The sequence below is a fragment of the Chionomys nivalis genome, chromosome 1 (genome assembly GCF_950005125.1).
Source record: "Chionomys nivalis chromosome 1, mChiNiv1.1, whole genome shotgun sequence".
In the NCBI taxonomy this organism is placed as follows: domain Eukaryota; kingdom Metazoa; phylum Chordata; class Mammalia; order Rodentia; family Cricetidae; genus Chionomys; species Chionomys nivalis.
In genome coordinates, this window is record NC_080086.1 from 55608180 (window position 1) to 55631695 (window position 23516).

At 41.4% G+C, this 23516-nt stretch overlaps 1 protein-coding gene and 1 non-coding gene across 2 annotated transcripts in view; both read right to left on the reverse strand.

The window, feature by feature from the left end:
- LOC130871955 (small nuclear ribonucleoprotein Sm D2-like) overlaps positions 1–23516 on the reverse strand; it is a 70278-nt gene that overhangs the window by 32338 nt on the left and 14424 nt on the right. The gene's annotated exons all lie outside the window — the stretch shown is intronic.
- On the reverse strand, positions 12386–12458 carry Trnak-uuu (transfer RNA lysine (anticodon UUU)). Its single transcript has one exon. It is a non-coding gene; the product is annotated as a tRNA-Lys (tRNA).

Genomic DNA, 23516 nt, shown 5'->3' on the forward strand with positions numbered 1-23516 from the left:
AGCAGAGAGCTGCCTAGGGAGAGGTCACAAAGTGAATGAACCTGACTTTGGTGGCATCACTTGGCCCTCTTCCCATTGCACCCTCTGCTCAGTAAGGGAAGCTATGGAGCAGATACACCCGCTACACACAAGCCTCTCCTAGTACTCAAAAGCTGCTTCTGCCCAAGTGGTAAGGAACTCACTTCCAGGCCCTGCTTGACAGCATTCACCCCCAGATTCATTTCCCAAAGATGACATAGACTTGCTCAAGCTATCGACTGGAGGTTGCTGTTGGTAGGGCATAGATATTCAGACTGAAGTCCATATACCTATCTATGTAAGACTATGACAGTGTTGGATGGAGCCACAGTGAACTGTCACCTGAATTCTTATCCTGGGCTTCAGACTTTAATGGTTAAGCATGCTCCTTGAACTCTCAACATGTAAGAAACATCATAGTCTACCCCACTCATCTATTCTCTCATTCATCTATTCATTCATTCATTCATTCATTCATTCATTCATTCATTCAGTATTTCCTGAATACTAACTACACCAAACTCTTAGGTCCAGAAAGTCTTCCCAACAACAAATAAACCTAAAGCTATAAACACATTTAGTTAAGATTCAGATTGATTCTGGCATCCAAGTCTTGCTTGAACACCATAGTGTTTTATAGACTATGAAGCCAAAAACTGAAAAAAAATATACAAAATAACTGAATTGTTTTAATCTTTTCTGTGTACTTCTCCTACTTCCAACCCGACCCTACACTAACCACCGTCTAACAGAATGACTAGGTGTACACATAGGAAAATTTACATAGGAGGCATCCATGATAGATGGTATATGACCACATAGATTAAGAGCCACCAAGGACCGCAAGCTGGTTAAGGGTATGGGGAACTGGATGAATGAGATCTTGATGGAGAGACACCTGGCACAACAAAGCATAAGTATCGTCCCGGTCCAGGTGAGCCCAGCTCCTGCACCTGTTGCATGAGATGTTTTTGAGCTACGAGCTCTACACTAACCCTATGTTTCCCAGAAAAGTTAATTCCCTGATTGAAGGTAACTGGCTCAGTAGCATATGTTGCATTGGCTTCCTTCTCTTCCTTGTCTCCCTTCCTGTTCTCACTGATGTCTCCTCGTGTCACCTCTCAAGAAAAGGAACTTGTATTCAGTTCTTTGTCTTAGAGGAAGATAACAAACCCAAAATCTTTGTTGACCTTTCATGTTATAAAATATGGCATTTCGTTTCCAATCAAACATTTAAAGATCTGAAGTAAAAGACAAAACAAGGCAATTGTTTTCCCTTCAGCAAATTTTGGGGAATTCTGCTTGTTTTCATTTAGTGTTTATTGTCCATGAATTTGTCTAGAGTGTTTATTACTCAGGCTTTCCTAGTTGTAATTAATAAAAATCCAGTTAAGATGGAACAGATCTTGAAAAGGATGATTGCATACCTACTGCATGTCCTCCAGGGGCCCTTGTGCTGAGAGCTGGATCTTCTGAATGGAGCTGTTGGGAGTGGGCGATAGGGCCTGGTTGAGATACGTCAAGCGTGCCAGGCCCTTAAATGGGATTGTGGTACCCAATATGATAGTTTCTCAATCCTTTTGCTTGTTTGTCAGCCAATAAGTAAACCCTTAGTCTCACCACATTCTCTTGCTATTGTGTGCTGCCACAACTCCAAAGCCATGGGGCTAAGCAATCATCCAATTATGGATTGGAAACTGTAAAACTGCTCACCATAATTGTTTTATCAGGTGACTTGATTTTTCTCAAATACACACACACACACAGAAAGAGGGAGGGAGAGAGGAGAGAGAGAGAGAGAGAGAGAGAGAGAGAGAGAGAGAGAGAGAGAGAGAGTCACAGAAGAATGCTAAGACCTGAGAGCATCCATTTGGACAGAGCCTAATTTGTACATTTAAATGATACTGCCTGCTTCTAGGGGGATCAGTCAGCTTCCAAATAGACATAATTTATAGCACATAAATACCACCACCCAATACCAGTTCAAGGAAAGTGGTCACATGTGAAATGCTTTAACAAAGGGAAAGGGCAAAAAAAAATTGAATTTTAACTATTACCTGTCATTCCTGATGAATATCGCTTCTGTGGAGCAGGGAAGAACGCTGGGCCACTTTGGAAGACCTTGAACATTTAGCTTTAGTGTGTATTATCTTTAAAGATGCATAGGTAGAGGGCCAGCTTTCTTATATTTTACCAGGAGATATTAGATCATTAATTGATGAAATATTGAGAAGTGCCTACTGTATTGAAGGAGGCTTTTAATCAGGGTGTGATTCAAATTAGCTATTACTGTTGTTCTTACTAATCCGCTATGTGCAGGTTTGCATCAATAGGTAAAGTGCTACTAACCCTGTATGCATAAAGACCCGAGTTCAATCCCCTAGAACCCACATAAAAAAGTCAGGTGTGGAGTACTGCATTTATAATCCCAGCACTGGGAGGCTGAGAAACACAGTCAACCTAGCCCAGACCAAGGAGAGGGTGGTCCCTACAGAAAAACACGTAAATACTCGTGATTCACACATATGGTGTTACTAGGCTTATCTTAGTGGGAAGGTATCCCAATAGGATTGGGTTAAATACCAGTTATTAGCAGAGAGGCCCAGTATCAAAAACCATATTTCTTCCTGAAGGTAAAATTATGCCGTTTTTTTTTTTTTTTTTTAACATAAAGCATCAGACAGAGGCCAGATTCCCAAGCTTGGAGGATATGGTTCAAACTAAGAGATGTATGAGTCTGAATTTCAGTTAGCTTACTTGTAAGGTGCAGCAAGAGGGACACTCATTTATTTAATCCCATTAGGAAAGCCACAGCTTTGAACTCTAGCGAGCCTGCTTCTTCAGTTGAATTCATGTTTGTTTCTATGAGGCTTGCAAACTTGGTGACAAGCCCTTACCTTTATTGAAATCGTACATATGTAATAAAGATCTTGGATGGAGTCGGTTTATGCATTGGGACCAGTGCACCAAGTGATTCTGAATAGGACACAGGTTATGAACAAAAGAGACTGGACTTTGAGTTCCCAGGCCCTCAGTTTTCAGTTTAGACTGACCCTAGCTCTAACCACCATACTTCTCTTTCTTCCTTCATTTACAGACACAGGCCTTGATGATATCACCTTTGTGAAATTTCAGTAGGGACAGCAAGTAAGAAACACAGAGAAAGCACTCCAAGTATTTCAGCAGGACCTAAAGAAAACAGCTCAGTTAGGAGTGTGCTTGTGGGGCAAGCATGGGTGCCTGGCTTCAATCCCCAGCACGACATAAAAGTCAGATACAGAGCATGTTTATAATCTCAAGAGGGTTCTTAGGGATTACTGGCTAGTCAGTCTAGCCAGATTGGTGAACTCCAGATTCATGAGAGACCCTTTGTCCAAAAATAAGGCAGTAAATGATTAAGGAAGATCACCAACCTTGACCTCTGGCCTCTACCAATGTGCACACACATGTAACACACAAGCACGTATATACACAGCACTATTGCAGTGGCCATCAGAACAATCCCACTTCACAGATGAGAAAGCTGAAGACAAGATGCTGAGGAGGAGCAAAGTGTCTACTGACTGAAGTGAGTTTTTTTTTTTTTACTTTTTATTAATTAATTTATTTAATTATTAAAGATTTCTGCCTCTTCCCCGCCACCACCTCCCATTCCCTCCCCCTCCCCCAATCAAGTCTTCCTCCCTTCTCAGCCCAAAGAGCAAGCAGGTTTCTCTGCCCTGTGGGAGGTCCAAGGACCACCCACCTCCATCCAGGTCTATTAAGGTGAGCATCCAAACTACCTGGGCTCCCACAAAGCCATTAAGTGCAATAGGATCAAGAACCCATTGCCATTGTTCTTCAGTTCTCAGTAGTCCTCATTGTCCGTTATGTTCAGCGAGACCGGTTTTGTCCCATGCTTTTTCAGACCCCGGCCAGCTGGCCTTGGTGAGTTCCCGATAGAACATCCCCATTGCCTCAGTGTGTGGGTGCACCCCTCACGGTCCTGAGTTCCTTGCTCGTGCTCACTCTCCTTCTGCTCCTCCTTTGGTTCGCGCAGGCAGGCCCAGGCAGCGGAGGCACTGGCAGGCAGGCCCAGGCGGCGGAAACACCGGCGCACAGGCAGGCCCAGGCGGCGGAGGCACCGGCAGGCTGAAGTGAGTTTATCTTAGAGTCTGTGATCACTGTGTTCCCAAACTATTCAGAAAAAAAAGGATGAGGCTATACTTGGGTCAGTTTAGACCAAAGAGAAATAGAATCTAAGAGTTTGTAATCGTTTTCTACATGATGTAATTTGGTGAAACCAGCCTAAAGATCTGTGGGACCACAAAGGTTTGTTCTCAGCTGATTCTCCTTTCACTTTGCTCCCTGTGGAAGCCATGGGAGATGGGAGGTCATTGCTCAGCTCACACAAGTAAGCACACGTTTAGAATTTATGAGATTTAAAAAACAAATCTTGGAAAAAAGAACACAGGGTCTTGAAAAGTGCAAAAGCAGTAACAATAAGGGAATGCGTCTCTCAGGGATGCCTTAAGGATCAAATAAGACAAGATATACAGAGTGTTTCTAAGTGCAGACAGCCTGTCAATGAGCAAGGACACGGTAAGTGTCAGCTGTGCAGGCAACTCAGAGCAACTGGGGAAAACCTAGTCCAACAGAAAACAGGCAAACACACACATACACACACAGAGAAAGAGGGAGGGAGGGAGGGAGGGAGAGAGGGAGGGAGGGAGAGAGGGAGGGAGGGAGAGAGAGAGAGAGAGAGAGAGAGAGAGAGAGAGAGAGAGAGAGAAAGAGTCTCTACTTGGTTGCTAAGAGGCAAAATAACTCCTTTTGTGTGTTCCTTTAAGATTAGGGCCCAACACAGGTCAGGCATTGATGGAGGTCAAGCCACTATTAATGTAAATCTTTGCAGGCTGCGACTGGAAGTTGCTTGCAGAAACAACAAACTACGAGCTGATGAGTCACGTGAGAAAGCTGCAAGATGGATGGACCACATCCCCAGTCAGGTGCATCTCTACACACTGCCAAAGGACAGCCTGGAAACCGAGCCAAGAGGAGAACCTACCTTGTAATAGCACCAAAAGCATCAGCCAGGGCCTTCGTCATTCCGCTCTCTGTGTAACATGTGGGGTCATCTCTGCTGCCTGCCGCCCCCCTCCCACCCATAGCGGACACTGTGGTGTGATCTCTGCTGCCTGCCATCCCTTCCCACCCATGGCAGACTCTGTGGGGTGATCTCTGCTGCCTGCCGCCCCCTCCCACCCATGGCGGACTCTGTCCCTCTGGAACTGTAAGCCCAATTAAACCTTTCTTCTTCAAGTTAAAAAAATAATAATAATGTCAAATAAGAAGCCACTGGTTACTTGCCACTTGTCAGTAAATAAAACCTCCACTTCAAGGTGTCTCCTTTAAAGTGTTTTCTGCCACTTGCATTTTGGTTAAGATTTCTCTTTTTCTTAAGAGCCCTCTAGGTGGATGAGGGTCTAGTTTGCATAGATGAGGTGTCAGACCTGCTCAAGATCTGGTTTGCAAAGATGAGTATTTCAGATCTGTTGAAGGTCTGGTTTGCATAGACTGAGTCCCAGACATGCTGAAAGTCTGGCCTGTATAGATGAGGTCGCAGATCTGCTGAAGGTCTGGTTTGCATAGATCGAGTCTCAGACCTGCTGAAGGTCTGGTCTACATAGACTGAGTCCCAAACATGCTGAAAGTCTGGTCTGCATAGATGGGGTCACAGATCTACTGAATGTCTGGCTTGGATTGATGGGGTGTCAAATCTGCAGCAAATTCTTTCTGCAGTTTACTAGCTTCTTATATATTACTTATCCTCCCTGACTCTTTAACTTCCTTGTCTGAAAGATAATGATGATGATGACAGTTGCCATGATGATGGTGGTAGTGGTGCCTAGATACAGAGTTGCCTTAGGAAACTTCTAGATGGATACTGCATTCAGCTCTTTCAGTTAATGGACACACAGTAGGTGATCATGAATGACGTAATGCTACCTTTTCATCATTGCCAATTACATTTTTAAATGTTTGACCAGGGGATGAAGACCAGGACTCCATTCTATATTAAATAAAATGAGCAAGTAGAAAAACTACCACAGTTGGGCAGTAGAAAGAGCCAGTGGCTGAGGAGGATATAAAGGTTTACAAGGCAGGAATTCATGTTCATCTTCTAGGTGCAGTTGATGGATGGTTTTTAAGAGGGCTATTATTGTCACACTGGGAAAAATCACCAATGTGTACCAAGGGAAGGATGTTTGGGGCATGTTAGAGCTTCAAGAGTGCTTTGCCCCAGTCACCCCCACTGTGCTGCTATTCCTTACCAGTCCTAACAGGAGCACCACAAATCACTGTAAATTGACTATTATGTCATCATGGGCATGGGGATGACAAATAACCTGGGCTAACCTTACGGATTCGAAGCAGAAAGTTTTCTTGCTAGTGTCAACCCATATAGAGGTACTTAAGAGCAGTGCTGAATTGATGTCCTGTCTTTATAAGCCCTTGCCTCTTTCACAAAAATGAGAGCATTGCAGGGAGTTAGTTTCTGTGCCCCTGCAAGAAGAGTCAGTTTGAGAACAAGCCATGAGTCCCGAGCTGTGAACAAGTCATGGATCCTGAGCTGTCCTTGTTGTCTTAGGCTCTTTTAAGTATGTGCAAGGAATAAAGAACATTAACTGCCAGAGAATATACACATTTAAAAGTGTCTGTTGGGAATCCCAGGAAGCCAAGACAATACATAGATGAGCAGCCGGGGGCCCTGTGGAGACCATAAATGTGCTAATGCCAGCTCTCCAGAGTGATTTTATTGTGACTTTCAGTCCCTCCAGCTAATCCTCTGAGCAGGTGGAGAATGAAAAGTTATTCAAGGATAGTGCTATGTACCCTTTATGAATTATGCATCTTAAACAAACTTGGACAAACCAGAGCACTCAAGTGGAAGGCTTTTAGCTAGAGAGCCCAGTGAACAGCTCTGCTATCATTCTCTGGGGGATGTTTCACAGCACATCTTGTCCTGAGTTATCAGGGCCGAAAGTGAGAGTGTCCAGCAATGCTCAGACTCATTTTTAGCTGCCATCTACTCCCATTCCCTCGTGGATAGCCATAGTCCCAGCTCTTCCATCTTCAAGCTTTCAAAAGGCTGTACTCCTTGGAATGAGAATCACAAGGGTCACTGATTTCTAGTTCGAGTGGTTTTGTACCAGGGTTATGAAAGGCTCTCCTAGACAGCCGTGGCATCCTGGGTGTGATTCCATAGATAGAAAGAGGAGGAATGGGAAGTGGGGCATTGCTCATGAGGAGGATGCTGATGAAGAGAAACTTCAGCAAGGAAAAAGGACTTTTGGGCGACTGTAGATGTCACCAAGGGATAAGTAGGATGTTGGTGCTATCAGCTGTTTGCCTCCATGAAAGACAGTGGGTTTCAGTGATGGGTAAGTTAGGGAGTTTAATGAGAAATGCACAAGTCATTGAGTTTATCTAAATGTCCTTAGAATGTGTAGCATATTGGATACCTAAGAATCAGTAGCTAAAATAAATTGAGTTGGATAGGACTGAATTGAAGCTAAGTCATTTTGACCTCAGAGTTGTTATCACTCGTTGACTGAGGGCATTGCAACTAAAATCTAGCATACAGCATATGGCTGAGGTTTGGGGTTGGTGCATGAATTGTGTCGCTTAGCCTCTCCTTGGGGGTAGACACTGCATTCTTTCCATTCTGTAAGTGAGAGAATTGAGGTCCAGAAGAGGCTAATCACTCTTTAGGGACGTCTAGCCAAAAAGTTACAAAACTGAGTTGAACAAACTGTTTTCCTTGCCTGGTTTTTGTTCTGGTAACAAATTACCTGAGACATGGTATTTATGATGAAGAGAAGTGAATCATCAATAAAGAAACAAGAGGCTTGAGAAGAGGGCAAGCTCAGTTTTTTTTTGTTTGTTTGTTTGTTTGTTTTATCATCTTCTTACTAAGCTCCTGTAAGGAACACCTGAACCCCTTTGGAGAGTGTGGCTTCAGTTTAAATTCTAAGTCCCACACAACACTGTCACCCAGAGACATGACTTTCACCACAGGAGACTTGGGGGAGACATCTCAACCATTATCCCACCTCTGACTAAAGTCACATGATATTTTCCAACACAAATCTTAGCTTGCCGGAGACTACCCACATATAGGCCTTCCCCGTCTCCAGGTCACTTCTGGGCTGGGAAAATAATACTGAGGCTCAAGGTGAGTGTCTGTATGCTGTCCAAATAAAGGCTCCCTCATTTGCTGAGACGAATCTGTACTCACAGGCTTTGAAGGAAGGCAGCTGGCAGTGGATTCCAGTTTCTATTCACTCTCTTACTAGCTCTGTGACTTGGGGCAAAATACTCAAGGTCCCCAAATCTCACTTGTCTACCATCTAAACTAGAACAGTTTTGGCTCTGTCTCCTAAGAGCTCCTTGAGGTTTACATGTGCTAATTTCTGGAAAATGTTAAGCCTGTTTCCTTGGACCTGGTCAGCATTCACCAAGAGGTGGCTTGTATTAGGATTGTGTTTCTGTCCTTGACAGCTACTTCTCTTCAGATGCCAGCTGGGCCCTGGTGTAGAAACCCAGTAACTCAAGGTTACTAGGCTTGTCCTTGAGCAACTGATGGACTGTAATCATTGTGATTACGCACCAGGGCCAGCGGGGACAGCTTCTTGAGAATCAGTGTACAGCACCACATGGTGGCTGGCATGACGGAAGCATGGATTGCAGAGCTCTCATAATCAAACCTCATCCTTGTCTGATTCACCAAGCTGATGAGCTATGGAGTTCTCTTTTCTGAGATAAACTAGCTATCTCTGCCTTTTGGAGAAATTTGGTGCCACCTCTTATCCTCATGTAAATCCAATGCAATCAGTGGCTTCACATTACTGAAAAAGAAAAATTCCAATATTTTGACATGGCATATATCTAGTCCTTCTTACTTTGCCTGCCTTAATCCTTGCCCCATCCTCTGTGGTCAGTGTGAGCAGGGTGGAGTTCCCAGCAGAGTCTGGCCTCCTTCTGGATGTCACCAGACAGGAAGGTCTTGTCTTACCTGGAAGTAACTTCCGCATCCATCTGCCTTCCACACTGCACCCAAAGTTAGCACTGCAATAGGAGAAGAATGATGAACAAAACACAACCTCATGATCTGAACCGTTGCATTGTTATGATCCTGGCACTCACAAAGTGAAGCTAATGGTACGAGAACGTAATACTTTTTCTAGTACTAGAAATGTTCTGAGATTGAAGGGGCTCAAACAAGGTCAGTCAGCTAGGAAGGCAGGGTGGCCACTTGGGGTTCGAGACAGGGCTTTAAGAGCTGTATGAATCTTCAGTTAATGGTCCTCAGCTTCTGATCTTGATTTGGGAAAGGTAAGATGTGATGAGAAACCAGTGCCCACAAGGAAAGGGAATTCGTAGAGACCAAAAAAATTAAAATTTCCTTGGGAATTCCATGCTGGGTGGAAGGGAAAAGCTAAAATTTTGTGCCCCAGAGGAACTTGCCTCCCAAGGGATGCCACACACTTCCAAGAACATATCACCATATCAGATATGTTGACTCTTGCAGGAGAGACAGGACTGAGTCAGTGATGAGTAGACATTGGGCAGAACCACACATTGACCAAACTGCTCAGATATGTATGCCTTTTGCCTCTACTTAAGCATAAACCCCTGAAGATGGGGTTGAAAGTGGCTGGACCCCTTTATCTGCTCACCTTCTCAGTGTGATTACATTGAATGATTCTCTTTCTCTGCTCTTCGCCCCTATTTGTATAATTGACACAGGGGGACAGGTGGCTAAGTCTAGCCTGTTGAGGTTGCTGGAACTTTACCCTAGAAACTGGGATAACATGATTGGCTTTTTGCTCTCAAATTTCCTGCTTGAAAATGCAGGGCACTAGGCCAAATGATGTGAATGCTGTGCTCAGGTCAGCTTTGCTCTCATGCACGAGTGCTGAGCACGGATGTGTACAGCAGCTGTGAAACTGTACTCTGCCTCGTTTCTGTCAATGCTGCAGTCTGTGATGGGAGGGGAGGCTTGCTCATGAGAGCTCCATGAAGTTTATTCTTAGTGACATCTTATGACTTCAAACAGCCTGAATGCTGAGTGTAGAAGGTTAAGAGGGAATTATTCCTACTGAGCTAGGCAAATACATATTTAATTGCTAACATTTCCTTGTACAAAAATGTCTGAATTGGGTGATTTTTATAAGTTTGACCCTTAGCAGTCCCTTTAATCATTACTTTGATCAAAATTTCCCCAGAGGGACTCTGCCAACTCCTCAGAATGTCTTTCTTGGCTCATACCTGCCTTTGTGCTTGTCAGGTGCTCAGCTCTGGGGAACATGTTTAAACTATTATATTATTCATTATCACCAGCCAACGCATCCTTCTCTGGCTCACCGCATTCTTCTTCTCTAGGCTGGTACACCCTCCCTTGTGGGTTCTCTGGTGAGAAGGTCATTGTGTTGGAGAAATACATAACAATTTATATGCTTCTAATCCTATGACTTCCATTGGATCCACCCTACATTGTCAGAGGAGAATGTCTTGACACAGAATGCCAGTGCTCCTGATAGTGTATTTCTACCCCTTCCTACATTCTCTGCTCAGGATGCTGTGACATTTATGTTTTTCTGAAAACAAGAGTGTATGATTTTAGCTGTATCGTACGTTCTTTGAAAAGCAAGCCGGTTGTGGTGGTGCCTGCCAGTAAGATTTGCTGAAGGAGGCAGAGGCAGAGTTCAAGGTCAGCCTCAGCTACACATTTTAGCTGGGCAGTGGTAGTGCACACCTTTAATCCCATCACTCTGGAGGCAGAGGCAGGCGAATCTCTGTGAGTTTGAGGTTAGCCTTGTCCACAAGAGCTATTTCCAGGACAGTCTTCAAATCTACAGAGAAACCCTGTTTTGTTTTGTTTTTGTTGTTTTTTTTTTGTTTTTTTTTTAAAAAAGGAAATCAAACTAGATGTCTTCTTGTCTGTGAATTACAAGCTTTCCATTCTCATCAATATCATTATCTGCCTTTGTGTTTATGTATCATTTATGCAGCACAGGGGGTACAGTATGAATAAATGAATGAATAAAGGTTGTGAAGCTAATAGCCACACACAGGCATATAGTAGACCACATTGTGATTGTATGTTTATTTATTGAAAAGTTTAGTTAAAAAAAATCAGAACATAAAGGATTATGATCCTACAGAATGAAATCTTTTGTTTGCTTGTTTTTGTTTTTTTGAAACAGGGTTTCTCTGTGTACCAGTTGTGGCTGTCTTGGAACTCACACTGTAGACTAGACTGGCCTCAAATTCACAGAAATCTGTTTACCTCTGCCTCCAGAGTGCCAGGATTAAAGGTGTGCTCTATCACTATCTGGTTAGGATGAAACTTATTTCTCAATTCGGCAATCCATTTCATTGAAGAATGCAAAATAGAAATGGACTCAAAGTGTTCTCGCCATTTTAACTAAGAAATAATTCATTTCAAGAACTTTGGGTTTAGTTCCCAGCATTGCAACAAACAAACAAGACTAGCACTGGTAACAAAGTTAATTTAGAAAAGAAAAATATTTTACATAATGTGGTCTTTAAAAATCTTTACTGATATGGTTCCCCATAGTCACACCAGATTCAGCAGTGACAAATGTTTAGGTGGAAGAGGGAAGACTTACTTGGCTATGTCAATCTTGCAGCCCTCCTTCCTGCCTCAAATTCCCAAGTAGATGAAACTATAGGATGTAGTAATAGCAGGCACAAGCCAGTAGCCTACCTCCTTAGTCTGTCTGTCTGTCTGTCTGTCTGTCTGTCTGTCTGTCTGTCTCTCTCTCTCTCTCTCTCGTATGTGGTTTTTGTGGAGTATAGGGGTGGGTGGGTACATGCACGTGAGTGCATGGATCACTTGAAACATACATAGAGGCCATAGCAGAGTCTTGGGTTTGGGTATCTTCTACTATTCAGTGATGTACATGGCTCTTCTATCTATCTGTTGTTTCATTGGTTAATTAATAAAGAAAACTGCTTGGCCTGATAGGCTGGCCCTTAGGTAGGTGGAGTAGACAGAACAGAATGCTGGGTAGAAGGAAGTGAGGGCAGACGTGATGAAGCTCTGGCCCAAGATGGACGTAGGCTAGAATCCTTCCCGGTAAGCTACTGCTTTGTGGTGCTACACAGATTACTAAATATGGGTTAAGCAAGATGTGAGAGTTAGCCAAGAAGAGGCTAGATATAATGGGCCAGGCAGTGTTTGCATGAATACAATTTGTGTGTTGTTATTTCGGGGAATAAGCTAGCCAGGCACCCCGGAGCCAGGCGGCAGGAATGCAGCCCACAGCTCCTTCTACAAATGGGGTTCTACAAATGGTACCCAACGTGGGGCTTGAACCCATGACCCTGAGATTAAAAGTCTCATGCTCTCCCGACTGAGCTAGTCGGGCAGCCGGGAGCTGGATGGCAGGAATGCAGTCCGCTGCTCCTTCTACAAACATGTAAAGGGCAAGCAGTCATGCCCTAAAGAACATGACATGAGTGGAGGAGCAACCTTGTTTTATAATAGCATGCTTTGTGGTGATCAAATCAATCCTGAGAACACTTTTTCTAGAAATAAGGTTTGTTTGTTTGTTTGTTTTGAGACAGGTATTATCTGTATAAAAACAGCCCTAGCTGTTGGAACTAACTCTTATACACCAGGCTTGACTGCAAACTCACAGAGTTCTGCCTGCCTCTGTCTCCCAAGTGCTGAGATTAAAGATATGCACCACCACAGCCCGGCTAGAAATCGGGTTTTAAGTTTAAGTCCTTTCTCATGACCCAAACACCTTCTGAACTTTCTTCCAAATGACTGTAGTCTTGAGTAACTAACCTAAGCTTGGACTTTGATGTGATAAGTCATACTCAAACCAGGGCATACATCAAGCACAAATATAAAAAAAAAAATCAAATAGAATCTAAAACAGAATACTCACAGAGACAGAATGATTGAATACTTGTAGATTGAGTGAAAATTGTCCTCCATAGGCTCATGGAGCACTTGGTCTGCAGTGAGTGGCACTGATGGGGAGGCTATGGAGCCTTTAGAAGGTGGAGCCTTGCAAAGGAAGTGAGTTATCTGGTCAATCCTTAATTAAGGCTTAGAAGCCCACCTGCTTCCTGTCTACTCTCTGATTACTGACTGTGACCAGCAGCCTCACATGGCTGACATGCCTTCCCCTCCATGATGGATGGAGTGAGTACCTTGAACTGTGAGCCAAAATAACTCCCTTCTCTTAAATTGCTTGCTGTCAGATACTTGTCAAAGCAACAGAAATACTGACTAATATAAAACTTGAAGGTACATGTTTAAAAGTTGTGAGTATAAATATTTTTGTGTGTGTGTGTGTGTGAATGTGTGCTGTGTGTGTAAATGGGGGTTTCTCTGTCCTACTCCATCCCTCAGCTGCTTTTAAATCATCACTCAGGGGTTTAATATTAATTACAAAATGTTTGGACAAACAGCTTAAGTTTATTACTAACTAGATTTTACTTCTAAATTAACCCATTTCTATTCATCTGTGTTTTGCAACATGTCTCATGGCTTTACCTGTGCTCTAATACATCTTGTTCCTCTGTCAGCTGACTGACATCTCCCTGACTCCACCCCTCCTCATCCAAGTTCTCAGTTTAATTGTTCCACCTAACCTTATCCTGCCTCAATGAGAAGAATACATATTCACAGCACATATATATTCACAATGGTACAGAAAGATCATTCCACAACAGTCTGTGTGTACAGTGTGTGTGTACGTGCACATGGTGTGTGTAGTATGTATGTTTGTTCAGTATATTGTGCAGTGTGTGTGTGTGCAGTGTGTGTATGCAGTGTGTGTGTGTGTGTGTGTGTGTGTGTTTGAATGTACATGTGTAACATGCAGAGGCCAGAGGATAATCTTGGGTATCATTGATAATTTTTCACCGAGTATGAGACATAATCTCTTTTTTGTTGTTCATCACTGCATGTACTAGGCTAAGGGGGCTGTGAACTTCCAGGGGTGTTCTCTTGCCCATGATCACCATGTCACCACAAGAGCACTGAGGTTGCAACATGTATACTATGCTCTTGTCTTTATGTGGACTCCATGGATTCAAATTCAGTTCCCCAGGCTTGCAGAATAAGTGCTTTACCCAATGAGCCATCTCCCCAGTCCCTTGCACTTTGTCTTTTGAAGGATTGAATTCTTTAAGAGTTTGAAAGTAAAAAGATTTTGAGTGATTTAACTTTTCTGACCAATGTCACTAAATAGGCAATATTCCATTAATATTAGCACATGATAGGGAAAGAACTTCACTAAAGCTACATTCTTCCTTGTAGAAACTTAGCTTCTTTATTAATTGAGACAAGTTCCATGTTTCCCCTTCACACATGATAAGTGATGATGCTGACAATAAACATGCTCAATGAGATTGTCCTCCAATTACTAGCATGAGTCCTTCAGCCATTTCTAATTTTAATCAGAAAAACAATCTTAATTTGATTTCATTTAGTCTAAATTAGTACACATGTCCCTTTACCCCTGTAACCACTCGGGGCTCACACACACACACACACACACACACACACACACACTCACTCACTGTTTTTTTTCTGAAGGAACTGAGGAGCTATTATGCCACAATTAATGAAGTAGACTCAATTAAAGAATCACTCTTTCTCTATGGAAGCCTAAAAGGAATTCAGAGCTCATGAATCTTGCTTGAAAAAGCAAATTCTCAAAGTCTCCCCTCAGCGAATTCTCTGGAGGGCACAAGCTACAGTGTGTGAGGTAAATCTATCATACTGAGTGGTTCTGTAGAGAAAATGCAGCCTGTGCTTTCCACTGTCTTGCTCTGGCTCATCACGGGTCCACAATGGAGGGGTTGCTAACCACGACGCGGCCCTGAAAGCATGTGTTTAAACAGACCTTTCCTCACTGTCAGTGATGAACTCAGTTATATTGTCACAGCAATGGAAAGCTAACCAGCCATTCTAACTCATTCTCCTCACGTATACTAGATAATCTTTAAAAATTCCATCATCATTATCATCATTCAGGCTTTGACATGCTTGCTTCATGGACCTAGCTACCAAACCCAAGTTGGATGTACAAATCCCAGATCCATCATTCTGCAGCTTCCAATTGTACTGAACACATCTAAACTATAGATGCTAAAATAGAATTAAAAATTCCCCCATTCCTTCTGTACAATTAACAATAATTCCACAGTATCATCTACTACCTAATTCATATAGGAAATCTTCTACTTGTTTCAGGAACATCTATTTAAAGTGGATGTAAACCAGGAACAAGCAAATTATCTTGTTCTACTCTTTGCTAAGTGTCTAATGCTGAGCAATCTTTTATTATTGCAGACTGTGCAGTGTGCTCCTAGTTCCTAGCCCTTTGGAAGCCATGTGGGTAGGCTTTGGTGATACAGCTGTCTTTGAGTCATGTCTGTTCCTGTAAGTAACCCCAATTAAACTCACTGATTCCAGGCTGAGCAGGAGAAGGAGACCCACAAGCTTGCCTAGGGTGAGTCTGCCCTGAGAATATGAGTATGAGAAATCTGTCCTTGTCTCTCATCTGCCATAAGGTGGCATGGGCAAGGGAGAGGCCTCCTCACCACCTGTGGCAGGTGGGCAAGGCGGCCCTGAGGTCATGAGCATGGGAAAGCTGTCCCTGCCTCTTACCAGCAGCAGTACTAGGGAGAGAAGCCCCAACCTCTTGCCTGGGCAGCACAGCAGAGCTGGCCCTGGTGGTGTAAGTGTGGGTGAGTCGGCTCTGAGGACGTGAAAGCAGGCAAACTAGCCCTACCCTTTGCTCCCTGTTGCATAGGGTAAACTAGCTGGGACAGTACTGGAGAGCTGATGTGAGGATGGGGGACAGCTGGCAGGCTGATCAACCCTGCAACCACCCAGCCCAGAACCAGGGCTATGAGATGGCCCATCCCCAAGTCACCTCATCTATAATCTTCTAGAGCAAGTGAAGGCATTGGCCACACAGATCCAAAGCTGCAGGATCTCCATGATACCAGGAACAGCAGACTATCCAAGAGGATTCCCAGTGAGGGCCCAGTATTGATAGTGCAGCAGAAACCAGAGGCCTCAAACCAGAGCAGTGACTCTTTGCAATGATACTTGCAGGCAATGGTAAACGGACTAAAGGGTGTGGTGTGGCTCATGTGTCACACTACGGCTGCCACAATGAGAAATTTCTATTTCTTTGTTTCTCTGTTTTTTCTTTTCTCTTAAATCTTATTTTTTGTGGGGGGAGGCACAGCAGAGGGGTGGATCTGAAGTAATGGGGAAATGAGTGTGATCAAGATGCATGATGTGTTAACCACAAAGAATAAATAAAAAGTTTTTTAAAAATAAAACAACTCACTGGTTCACCAGTTGAACTTTGGTGGTATCTGTACCTTGCCCTGTGGTCAGTTTGCTGTCTGGGGTGAGCAGATGTTTGTTCACACTCCCCAGGAGTAGTCTCACCACACACACACACACACACACACACACACACACAATCACTAACGCTCTTAATCAATGGTGCCAGCTTCAGCAGTTCAATGTATTTAAATGAAGAAATTGTAGTCGGGGGGGGGGTATAATTTAAGGATCAGAGAATAAGACTATGTTTTCAAATGTTCCAAGTTATTTTTAGCCAATGTTTATTTAAGAATAATTTCTCACAAGTTCTGGTGGTTCTCAATCATGAATGCACTTTATATGAGCCACATGTGGGATTTATCAGCAATATGAAGCCTGTGTTCCACTCTGGACCAAAGGAGTGTGTTGTTGAGAACTGTCTCTGGCTTATACCTAATGAATAGCCTCTCTCTTCCAGTAAAAGTATCTGCTGACCATGGTCAAATGCTCCCCGAGAGACAATATCACCTGCCTTTCTTTCCCCTAACCAACATGTGTTCAACTTCTAAAAAATTTTTTTTAGTATTTTAAGAGAGGGTTTCTCTGTGTATCCCTGGATGTCCTGGAACTCGCTCTGTAGACCAGACTGGCCTCGAACTCACAGAGATCCGCCTGCCTCTGTCTCCAATGGGCTGGGATTAAAGGAGTGCGCCACCACTGCCCAGCTTTTCAAGCTCTTTCTAAACATAGCTCTTCTTCCACCTTCCTCATTTCATCCATCTTTCTTCACGACCCCTAGTCTCCCTGGTAGGCATGCATGTCTTCAGTATAGGCACACTGCATATCAAGAACATACCAAGTCAATGTCTCACAGGACACTGTGGCTAGTATCGGTTATATTACGGTTTACTCTAAGATTCGCATATGCCTTGCCTTAAACAATTCACAAAGGGGAATGGGAACTGATGGGTAACTAACAGAAGTATTGAAAACAAATTACATGGGAAGAATCAAGCACACCTCCCTCCCGCTGAAGTGAGCATATCTGTCCGTCAATAACTGTTACTGCTAGGGAACTTTCTAGAAGGGGAGAGAGAGAGACATAGCACAAGTTTACACATCAAGTAAGACAATTTCAGATGCCATACAAGTCATTCAAGACCTAAAGTGGTATGTAGTGGAGAGAGAGTGGGGAGGGCTAGATTAGCGGCCCCTAAAAGAACACAGCGAAATGACATTTGAGTTTAAAACTGGTGCTGTCACATGCTGCTAGTGACATAAAAATTGGTTCAGCCCTCTAGGAAAGCAATTTGTCAATATATGTCAAAGGTTATAACTGTCGATCATTTAATGACAACTGCAGGACAGCTCAGAAAATGTGGCCATTATAACAAAAGGAACACTCAAAATTCTGTGTGAACTACCCTGATGCTACAAATACTTTCAAATAATATTGATTGTAAAGAACACTTAAGATAAAAAGTTATAAAATATGTAGACTATTTAAGGTACAGCCTTAAAAAGTTGTCAATTTTTAATAGATTGCTGTATGTAGTACCTGCTATATAAAAAAAATAAGTAGATTGAACAGAATAATAACAATCACACAGAAGGTGCCTTTCATTAGGAATGATTTTTCCTTCTTTCATTTTCCATGTTTTCTGATTTATTTTTACATCCCTTGTTACAGGCTGAGTACCCCTCATCTAAAATGCTAAGGACCAGGGTGTTTTAGGTCTCAGGGTGTTGGAAATATGGAGTTCATCCACGGCCTTTACTGGGTGAGACTTCTTAATTGGTAGGTTCAAATCAAAATACTCCTCAACTTCAAGAAGTTTCAGATTGCTCGAAATGTAACCAGGTGCCTCAGACGTCTGAATATTTCTTTACCTGCTAAAAGGAGGTCCTGGAATCTTTTTTCGAAACAGCAGTAACTACGGATTGGTGGAGATTGTTTACAAAATGCTTGCATAGTCAGCAGTTACTTTTGTTCCCTATAAAGCCTGTGATACACTTCACAATGGCTGTGAAGGCCATTGAAATATTTGCATTGAGTTCTGCAGCAAAAAATTCTCCTTCCACTGTCACCTAAGCTTCACAGCCACATTGCATGTTCAGACAGCTGATCTGGCAAGCTGACTGCTCTAATTGCCGCACTCTGGAAAGTTCCTCTGGAGCGTATTCTAACTTATGAGGTGAACTTTGTGTATTCTGGACACCTTCGTTTTCTCCAACCATAGAGCTCAATTCAAACAATGATGTTTTTCATCTAAACATTTTACGCATTACTAGATGCTTGCATTTTGAGGTCTGCCATATGAATCCATGGCTTTAGCTTCTCCTGAGAGATGGTTAGAAGTGTGATATTCCCAGTTCCTCCATGACATACTGAATCTCATTCACATGCTTAATGAGCCCCTTAGATGGCTGGTGTGAACGTTAAAACCAGAGAATCTCTGCTCTTGACTATAGTTCAACCTATCCATCATTAGGGTTTGTCTACAGAGGAGAATTTTCCACAGTTAGAAGGGTGCTATTAACACAATTCTTTGTTGTCCTTGCTTTGTTTGGGGCAGATAAAGAATAATGGATAAATGTAGCCAAATATAAATAGATAGATATAAATAAAGATAAATCAACAGGCAAGTTGACTCTGAATTTTGTATCTTGTTTGGTTTTTCTGCATCTGTCTGTAACTTAGGGACAGTGTCCTAGACAGGAGGATGGATGGCATAAGGAAATCCTGTGCCCATTAAATAAATCACAAAGTCAATAAAGGAATGTGTGGTACAAGTAAAGAACTCTTGAGAAATGACTTAAAGTCAACCTAAATATGATGATCTAATTTTAGAACAATAGGAAAGTTTTCAGTCTCAGGGATGACAAAGAAGGTGACAGCTAGAAGCTATTTTCTTTAAACCTAGGAATTCTCAAACACCTTTCTAACAGAATCTAACAGACTAATGTAACTATAAATAAATATTCAAATGGATACAAACAAACAACTCCATGACACCTGAAGACAAAATATTCATTCTTCCTTTGTCCCAACCTCCACATGCTTGTTTCACAGAAGAATTCAACCATATTTATGGCTCCTGAGCAAACAGAAGGGTAAGAACATTCTATGGATGTAAAAGGTTTCTTCCCAGGGGTTCAAACTGCTTTCTAGACATTATCTCATTAATTGCTCCTTTAAATCTTTCTCATTGATTTTTATATTTCTTGAAACAACAAATTCATTGTTTTTTGCATATGAAGGAAAGAGTTCACATCAATGAGAAAGTAAGGTCTTAAATATCTTCTAAAACAGGCATCATAATTTAACTGATAATGAGCTACACGATAGGCTTAAAAGGGGGCTGAGCAACATTATTTATTTATGAACCCATGCAAAAGTTCTAGAATATCTTAGGAAGAATATTGCATCAACAATGTAAATATTTGAGTAAGGACCTCTCCTATATCAGTCAGAAAAGATGTTTGTAAAGTGTAGAGATGGGTAAGTCTCCCCATTCGGAAATGAGCATAATGAGTATATTATTAAACAATCTGCGGGATCAGTAATGCAGGGATGATAGTGACCAATAAATGACTGCCAAGGACAAGGTCATCCCAAATCAACTATAGTCACAAGTGATGCTATTTAATAACTTTCAAGCTCTAGCAAGTCACTGAACATTTTGGGTGGGTTGCTGAGTCTTCCATTTATACCACATTCCATCAGTTATTTTGAGCATTAGATTAATTAACTCACATCAAGCACTGATGTCCCCTGCACATGGTAGACATTGCATATCAGCTGCAACTAGAATCTTCAGGTGCAGAGACAGAAGGAGGTTTTATTTCTTATTTTTAAGTATTATACTAAAATGAGTAAATTGAAGAACCAAAAGTATAGTATGAATATCTTCAGGTGCAGAGACAGAAGGAGGTTTTATTTCTTATTTTTAAGTATTATACTAAAATGAGTAAATTGAAGAACCAAAAGTATAGTATGAATATTTTTCATGTATTAAAACCATATCTATATGAATAACTATAAAGATGCAATAAGGAATGATGAAACTTTCCTTGTGGTAACTGGAAAGAGGAGTGGAGTGGGTTAAGAATAAGGAGGCAGGCCAGGCAGTAGTAGTATAGGCTTTTAATCCCAGCACTCAGAAAGCAGAGACAGGCGAATCTCTGTGAGTTTGAGGCCAGCCTGGTCTATAGAGTGAGTTCCAGGGGCACACATAGAAGCCCTGTCTCAAAAAAAAAACAAAAAGGTGACATGTGTGAAGAGAGTTTTCACTCTTTCTATATGCCACTTTCTACGCATTTCAATTTTTAGAGTGATGATATATTCCCATGTTTTGTTTATAATTAAAATGAAAACAGTATTTACTTAATGTTGAGGGACAGAGAGATAACTTGGGTAATAGGTCACTTCTTCCTCCAATTGAGAAACACTGGGTCAGTACATGCAAAGGGCTGTCCTTGTTCAGTACAGGCAAACATATTGCCCTTTTGATCTTCAGAGGCACAGCACACATGACACCACTCTTTAGCTTGGTCACTGGCTAGTTCTGATCTTAGGTCTAAATCTGACCTTGTTGTCTTATTTCAGTAGTTGGTCCTCATCAGTGATGGGCAGACAACATTTTCAGTCCTCCATGATGATCATGTTGACTACAGAAGGAGGGATTGGTATATACTAATAGAAACTAGAAAAGATTCTCAGTCAGAAAGAACTGGGCAATTTTGAGCAACTGTTCTCTGGACATCTTATTGTTCTCATTCCACTGATGTCCATTGCTGAGAGTCCACAGTCAAGATGTGCAAAAGTCACACAATCAGAGTGAGTGATCATCAGAGGCAACATTCAAGTGATCACCATGCACCATGACACAGGTGATGAAAACCTCAGTTGTTATCTGTGTTGTAGACTGAGATGAAGACCTTAATGCATCTTCCAAGGTCACACAGCCCTAACAGTGAGGGACTCTAACCCTAAAACTCTATTTCTGTTCATTGACATGCTGCTTCAGAAAGTACAGGGCTTTTAGTGCAGATGTTGATGAGTTGAGGTAATGATTTCCCATTGCAGAGCTTTACATTGAACAATATATGTTCATACACTAAGCACTTTCATTCAACAGCTTCCTCAAATGAAGCATTAGTTATTATTCACCTTCCTTTTCAGATTAGTAAATAGTAACAAGGCAAATACATAAAACCATCTAGTTTATCAATTAGAATCTAGCAGTATTTTGTTGATTATTAAGTTATATTCTTGGAAGGAGGAATGTATACACATCCTGAATTTTTTGGGTTTTTTTATTTGTCTGTTTGTTTGTCTCTGAAAATGCAGACATTAAAGCAAAAGTTTAGAACACCACAAGATATTTTAATGTCCAAATAACATATATATGCAAAGGTTTAATCTGTGGGAAGAAAAGATGTTCAAGCAAGCTAGGAAAATAAGAATAAGCTGAAAACCACAATGAATTATTACCTCACACACATTAGAAGGTTACAATATAAACTGGAAATTAATGAGTGTTGGCAAGGTTGCAGAGACTTTGTAAACCATTGTACTTTTGATAGGGACTTCACTTTTGTTTCCCAGCTGCCCAGACCCAAATAATCACACAGAAACTGTATTAATTACAACACTGTTTGGCCAATGGCAGAGGTATATTCCTAGCTATCTCTTACATCTTAAATTAATCCATTTCTATTCATTTGTGTATAGCCATGACACTATGGCTTACTGGTAATGTTCTACCATCTTTCTCCTTCAGCAACTACATGACATCTCCTTGACTCTACCTACTCTCTCTCTTTATCTCTGTTCAGATTTCTCACCTGGCTTTACTCTGCTAAGCCATTGGCCAAAACAGCTTTATTCATCAACCAATAAAGAAACACATATTCAGAAGGACATCCTACATCATCTCCTTTTCTATTTAATTAAAAAGGAAGGTTTTAACTTTAATATAGTAAAATTACATATACAAAACAGTTATCATGCAAGAATTACAGTTACAATATTTAGTCCATTTACATTTGGCAAATTAAGGAAAAGATTTTATCATCTAACCTATCTTTGTGAATCTAAAATTTTATATCTAATTTATCTTTTATCATAACTAAGGAAAAATATAATTATAAGTATCTAGTCTTCAACTCCATCAAAGACCCCAGAAGGATTTAATATTACCTAAGTAAGCAGAAAGTATATTGTAAGCAACTTCCAAAGTTCTAGAAATGATAGAGATATTTCATTGCTTGGATAGTCACCGAAATTTCTTTTGTAACATTGGGGAATCCATCTTCAGCCTATAGGCCTATAATATCTGGCAGAGTTTTCAGTGAAGCAGGAAATTTGAAGATCTGTTCTGCCTTGTACTGGCAAAGTTCATCAATTGCTTTCTTCTTTGTACTGCAGAATGGCTTGCCGTTTCTTCTATGAAACAGGAACCCTGAAAAACCATCCCATCTTTTGGAAAGTTTAGCAGTCACTTTTCTGTGGGTCCTGCATGTTCAGTTCACACAGCATATTATCAAATAGACCAGGCAAGAGAAGTTTTTAACCTAAATGGCTCTCCTTGCTACATTGAAGGCAAATTCCATAATGAATTTTTTCAATATCCATCAATCTCTCTTAAGTAATTGGTGCTGCCAGAAGCAGATATGTCTCACTGTTGAGAAAAGTCTAAGTTATTAAAACATTTTAAACACCATATTCTGTAGGTCTTTGAAAGGTTTGAAGAATACCTATCCATTTGAAATATATCTCTGTATATCTAGAAAAGCTAACTAACATGACTACAAGTTTAACTGTTATAGATGACTCACTATTAGTCTGTAATTTTAATTATATATTACATGTTTAATGAGCTATATAAATATAATATCTTAAATAAGAATAGAAATATACATAAAACAAAATTTACCTTAAATTTGTATCAATAAACCGAAGTCCATACCAATGTAAAGTATTCATTCAAGACACTCTTGGTTTTTAGTGGTACAGTTGCTGTGGAAGACAATAAACTAGTTCCTGGGAAAAATTAAAATATAACCACCATACTGTAGTAGGAGGAGTGGGCCTGCTTTTCATCCCAGCTGC